The 7,057-nt window shown below is 37.9% G+C and overlaps 1 protein-coding gene across 1 annotated transcript in view; it reads left to right on the forward strand.

Annotated features, from left to right (window-relative positions):
* The window catches only part of NRSN1 (neurensin 1), a 19,072-nt gene that overhangs the window by 6,025 nt on the left and 5,990 nt on the right, over window positions 1-7,057 (forward strand). The gene's annotated exons all lie outside the window — the stretch shown is intronic.

A 7,057-nucleotide genomic window follows, 5' to 3' on the forward strand; every position in this document is an offset into this window, starting at 1 on the left:
TATTATTATTATTATTATTATTATTATTATTATTATTATTATTATTATTATCCCATCCTTATCCTGTCTGATTCACAATTTTACTATGGCTCCAAATGGTGGGATCTAGTGATATAAATTGCTGTCATAATTCTTCTCATCCCTGAAGAGTGGGGAATATATTTACTGTTCTTCCTGCATGTAAAGTGTGAAATAATTAAAATGTTTCATCACTTACATAGGGCAAAGCTCACCCATTCCAATTTGGAACAGGAATTTCCATTTGAAATTCTATGTTCTGGATGGTTTTATAGCTTTATTGCATCAGTGCTAAACTGATCAATTAAACAACAGGGGTGCAGTTCTGTCTCATGCATGGATTTAGCTTTGTTGGTTGGTATGGACTTTCAACTGACTTGTAGTGAATACTCATGCAGGTGTATTGATCCTTATCTGTCAGAACTTGGAAACATTGCCATTTCCCATAGTTGGGTGGGGGATTATAGAAGCTGTAGTCCAAAACTTATCTCTGCGTTTTTTTAGCAAGATTTGTTCATAGGAAGTTTTCCATCACCTTCCTCTGAGGCTGTGAGAGTGTGACTTGCTTCAGGTATCATAGTGGGTTTTTCTGGTCTTGCTTACCTGCGAGAGACAGACTCAGTTGAATCCCTGCTGTTTAACTGTTCAATTTAGTACTGAAGCAATAAAACAATAAACCATCCAGAACATCAGATTTCAAATGACATACCTGCCCTATTTGTTCATTTGCAAATGAACCTTGTGAAGATTCTCGCATCTGGCATGAGAAGGGAGCCAATTTCTTGATTCATAAAGGGGTTGAGACAATAAAAATCTGCATGTTTAGGGAACTGGAACAAATGATCATTGCTTCCCTATTGGCATCCTCCACTCCTCTAATTTCTCCACACACACACACACACACACACTGTTTCTGTGTCTTTGGTTAGAAACTCTATTAGGAAAGGGGAAAGATGGAATAATGGCACAGTGTCTTCCAGTGCCCCTGGAACTATTTTTAAGGTGTGGGGATAGCCGAACATTGACAGGCAGGTCATTATTAATTTTGACTACCTGCAGAGTTTTTTAAGAAGAAAATGCAATGAGGTCACATTGAAGCAATCATCATCTTTGTTTGACTAAATGTGGTGACAATCAGTACCATGAAAGCAACAGCAAAAATAGTGATTGCAAAGGCATCTTGTAGCACCTTTAAGGCAAACTGAGCAAAAGACGCTGTAGATTAAGATTTTGGGTCTGCTTCCTCAGATGGAAGTCTACAGGTCTGAGCCTTTTGCTCAGTTAGTTACAGAGGTGCTGGAAGATCCTTTTGCATGCTGATATTTAAAACTAACATGGCTATGTCCCAAAATAGTGGTTGTTTAATATACTTCAGATCTGGAGTTCTGGGGATGGGGGCTCAACTACATGGGGGTCTTGGTGGTCCAATTTTGTCTGATTATTTCAGGTGGGGATCAGCTCCTCAAACCTAATCTTTGCAGGGCTTGAACCCCTTCTCCCCTCCATTCTGGGGTACATGACTTCTTTTAATTGCTAGTGTGAGGAAGATTTGGTCTGAAAACATTCCAGGCAGCCCTTGAAGTTGTGCAGGATTGAAAGTTCTTGTAAATGTACATGTTGTACCGTTTGATGAAGTTAAGGAGGCAGGCACAAGTGAGTTATAAGGCAGGTTTAGAGGATGTGACCCCATGAGCTCCTTCCCTGTTGCTCTGCTTAGTTAAGAATATTAACTTCTGAATAAAGCCAAAAACTGGGTCTCAGGTGAGACCCTTTTCCCTCTTGGATTGGACTTCCCCCTCCAGGCTCTTCCTCCAGTCTAAAGAGTGGAGAATCTTGAAGAAATAGTCATCTGGCCTTGAGCCCATTCTTCATTTTCCTCCCAGTCAGCCTCTTTCTTGGCAAAAGGAACATTAGACCGCTAGCATAAAGGGGGCCAGTTTATCTGGAGAATCTTATTCTGGTCGCCTGGGGAGAGATATAGAGGCTTTTCACCATTTGGCTAACCTTCAAAACTGAATTTGTGGCATTTTTAGATTGATCTAGGCCTTGAATCTTTTCACAAAGTGTTGGGTTGTTTGTTTGTTTATTATTTTGCTTGTGGTCACACTGTCCCATGGATCTGGACTTTTAAAGTAAAAAAAACATTATAGCCACCAGTGCCATAAGGGCAATCTGAATACAAAAATGATTTGTTACTTTCATGTCCTGATAGCCTGAGAATTACAAAAACAAAAATGTGTTGGCACACAAGAATCCCTACATATATCATCTAACAGACTGTATATCGTCTGCATGCATGCATCTGATATGTCACTGTGCCTGATTCAGTAGAAAGCAAAACATGGACACAGATGCTGAGTAGAGCCAACAGAGGAAGGATTCTTACAGCCTTTTTGCCAAGCATTGATCTGCTTTTGAAACCTGCCAACTGCTACTTGGGCCAGTGACTGCATTACATCCAGTTAACCACAGCTGATCAATGGACAGAATTGCTCCATATAGGTAGGGCAACAGAAGATTTCATCGATTTGTAATACATTCTGGTGGCTACTCCCACAGCAGTCCCCCAACCACATTTCTATGTGAGGCACCCCATGCTTTGACAGCCTCCAAGAAATGTCCCCCAGGAAAAATATGTGGTGCTGCTATTCATTGGTGGTAATGGTTAGTGAACACCTTTCTGCTTCACTGTTTATCACTTCAAGCATTCAATTAGGAACATGTGCAGTGCCAAACAAATGACTAGTGCTGTTATCTTTGACAGCATTTGTATCATCACCTTTTTGGGTAGAGGAGAAATTGAATTAAGTAATCTAGCCAGTACAAAAACCCCAACAAGAAACAGACTGGATGTTATATTGGAAGAAGGACAATGTAGCATTTGGATTTAATTCATTGTTCCCCCAGTGGAGATAGCTTTGTCTTGCAAGCATGTTCCAGCTGGCCTTCAGATGGTAAAGATAATACCTTTTCTGTCAAGCAGAAGATTTGTACTTGGCACAGCTACAGTACCATTCTGATTTAGTCCAACGAGCAGCTCTGTTCTACTTTATCTCCTATCAACTTGTAAAGTTTGTAATTATAGTTTGTAATTATGAATTATATTAACTGTGCTTCTATTTTTGAATTCACTGCTGCAAGTTTGAGTTCTGATCCACAATACAGTTCAGTAGAAGACAGAGAAAATATGTATCATCCCCGGCGCTGAAAGCATGACTGTACTGATATCCTTAGGGAGATCATTCCAGAGACACTTTGTCATCCCAGAAAAGATTCTACCATACATACACTCCTTTGAGACTTTCCCAGAAGGATCAAATGGAGAAGAGCCTCAGTTGTTGAGGAGCTTTAAAAATAAAAGAGGTCCAGGGCAGCTTCCATCAAGAAATCAAGAAGTTCAAAAGTCAATGACAATGAAATAATTAACACAGGATAAAACAGCATAAAAATAATTGCATAGTAAACACTACCAAAAGTTAAAATGGCTTAAACAGCCTGGCAAAAAAGGCATGTTTGCCAAAACAGAGGTAGGCGCAAAGCAAGCTTCTTGGCCTCCATAGTAGAGGTTAGAAGGTTCCTTTTTTGGGGGGAGGGGTGTCTAAAGCTCCTAGCTGGCTTTGGGATTCTGGCCATTGTATGTCTATGTGTGTAGAGCATGTACTTTCCCCAAATTCTCCTTTTCAGTCATCTTAATTCTATCACCTTTCAACTCATTTATTTCATAATTCTCCACTGAGAGCTGCTTTGGCTGTTAACAGTGAAGAAAAAAAGCCCAAAGGCTTCCACTGCAATGATATGTCTACACCAGAGTTTGGAAAAGAAAGGGTTTTTTTGGAAGCTGGGACTGGGACAGCATCCTGTTTGTGGTATGCACATAGGCACTTGACTTGCTGCAGGAGGAGCAAGATGATGGTGGTGGTGGTGATGATGATGATCCTTACCAATGGGAAGGGAAGGGATGGGGGGTGAATCCAGATGATGAAAATGTAGCTGGTGAAGAATCCCAGAAGAGGTTAAAGGAGGATGAATGCACCCTAATTGTTTTTCCCCTCAAACAGAGACCTGATGTTTCATGGGATCACACTCAATAGCATCCCAGCCATGGGCCATGCTGATTGGTAGTTCCTGGGAGCTGTAATTTCCAAGCTCAGTCTAAACCATACACAGTATTGGGGTATAAGGTATTCACTCATTCCATTAAGAATGCCATGTGTTCTTGTTTTTGTTTTTTTGTTTTTAATTAAATGATTATCATGTCTAAATATTATACATAACATCTTTCCATAAACCCTGATGCTGTGAAGGAGGTGAGGAGTTTTCCAAGTCAACATTAACATATACTATAAGGGGAAAGCACTTTCCAGCAAAGGGACCCTTATTATTACTGGCCAGCTTTTTCACATTGTCTTATGTTTTTTATCAGCATATCCCATAGTCATCTCCACCAAATGTCCATTGAAAGATTCCTCATTTTTCAGTTCTTATCAATGTCCAGCCTCACATATATGGAAGAATGCCATATGTAACATTTGATGGAAATAGACACTATTAACTTTTAAAGGATGCACCTACTTATGAAGTAAAGTGTATCTCTACAGTCTTACCTTATTATTGTTTTGTGGGGGGAGCATTATAATCCAGACTGTTGGTATTTCTGCATTGTATGTGAAGAAGGAAGAAGAGGCATAAGAGGATCAGATAGCAGAAAAACAAAATTTCATAAAGCATAAACATTCCTAAACCAGTAGGAAAAATACCACTCACAGCAGGTAGGAAAATCTCATAATGTACCTTAAGCTTAAACCTTTGATAAATGTAATCTGAGAGATTTGGGGACTGTTGTCATAGTGACGAAACTGGCAGTAGTCTCTGCGTGTGCTTGTCATTTTAATGTCATGTCCTACTGATTTCTATATAATTTAAACTGGAAGGCTGATGTTCTCCATCATAAGCAATGCATATAGAGCTGGGTTTTTATTGTTGGTTGTTCTAATTGCTTAATGGGAAAGAGACCATTAAGACTAAACTCACTGTGAAAAATTAAATTTAGAAGCAGAGTTTATAGAGCAAAACCTTCCTTTACATCAGAGTGAATCAATGAGTTCTATAAAAAGAAATCCCATTCTATTTGAAGAGACCAAGGTACATTTAGTTTTTGCTGATGCTAACCTTACTCATACATTCCTATTCATATAATCTTCCCAAAATACATAAGACGAAGAGCAGTCAAGTCGTGTAGCAGAAATAGCTATTTACGATAACTTCAAGATACAATATAATTCAATTTACATTGCAAGATGCAATTGCAATGATTTTAGCAATGCTGGTTCTAAATGCTGCCAGATATAGAATATGTAAATTTATTGACTGATATTTTCATAATCAGACCTTGGCCAAGATACTAAACTTAGAAAAGATATGCGAGAACAAGGTATAGAAAGAGATATAATTGAATTTGATAAAATAATAAGGGGAGACAATTGATTTTTAAAATTTACAAATATCTTTTGGAATGGGAATTATATGAGGAAACGGTCAAGACAAACATGGTTAAGTGAGCACAAAATATTGGAAAAGAAATTCTCCTTGCAAGCTGGGAAAATGCCTGGAAAAAGAATTTAAAGTTTACAAGATGCAGTAATTTAAAAGAAAATTATTTTAAGATTTTTTTTCAGATGGTATATGACACCTTCAAAGATAGCAAAAATAGGGGGAAACTGTAACAAAAACTCTCGGAAATGTAGGAAGAAAGAAGGGACTCTATACCACATGCGGTGGCAATGCAGCAAAGCAAAAAAATTCTGGAAAATGATTTATAAAAATATTACACAAATTTTAAAGAAAAATATCCCACTCTTTTTACTAAATATAACCGATATAATAGAAGATAACCTGGTTCAAGATGAGTTAAATGTTTTGTTATATATGATAACTGCTACCCGCCTAATCTATGCAAAATATTGGAAATCTGATTCAGTCCCAGCAACAGAGGAATGAGTAACAAAGCTACACGAGTTAGGTATATTAGATACTTTATCAGCATATATAAATAATTATTCATTTCAACAATATGATGAAAAAAAGGAAAAAGGTTGCAAAATTGTGGGAAGACAAACACACTCTCTTTGATTTGATTTGTATACAGAAGCAGAGCATATACTGTCAGGGATGATGGGAGTTGTAGCTCTTCACCTCTGGCTCGAACTCACCACCTTGTTACGCACCGGCGCTGACCAGTTTTGGCCAGTGGTTAAAGCTTTGCTCTAAAGCAGCAGAGTTTCAGAGAATAGGCTGAAGACCCTGACAAACTCTCCAAGCCTTCTCACTCTTGCTCCACAGAAGTCTTCACACTTCTCCAGGTTCCTGCTGGCTCTTGTATCTTCACCCAAGACACCAGACAACTCAGTAGTCTTATATAAAAGATCTACTTTATTCTACTATATACAATACTCCACAACTATCCACAAAATACATTGGGAATCATAGCAATTATTATAGTCATTGTAAAACACCACCCACTCTTGTCAGTTTCCACCCAGTGGGCGTGTACATCCATTCTGATTGGTTTTCATAGTTCAGCCCATAATTAATGATTTCATCATTTCACCTTGTCCACTTAACAATTCTCAGGTGCTTTCAATTATCCACTCTGCATTTCTGTCCTTGGCATTTAGGACTTGCTAATTACATTAGCTTTTACACCTGTGTGGCTTCTTAATTGCTTTTGCTGAGTCATACTGACTCTCACATACATGTTTTATTTCCATCACTGTATATCCCATGTTGCTTTTTCCTTAACATCGGAAACAGGAACTTCAGTATGGTATTCATATCAGTGAAGTTATAGAGGTAACAAAAGTTATATTCTGCTTAACAAATAAGATGTAATAAGAATTATATTGACTTGTAAACTATGTTTGTGTTGAAAAATAAATTTAAAATTTTTTTAAACTCACAGAAAAATATGTTTACCAAACTCTTATTTATGTTTATGCTATGGAATACAAAAATACAGTGGTAGATAGATTATAGATGAAAT

Source organism: Sceloporus undulatus, chromosome 4 (genome assembly GCF_019175285.1).
Source record: "Sceloporus undulatus isolate JIND9_A2432 ecotype Alabama chromosome 4, SceUnd_v1.1, whole genome shotgun sequence".
Taxonomy (NCBI): domain Eukaryota; kingdom Metazoa; phylum Chordata; class Lepidosauria; order Squamata; family Phrynosomatidae; genus Sceloporus; species Sceloporus undulatus.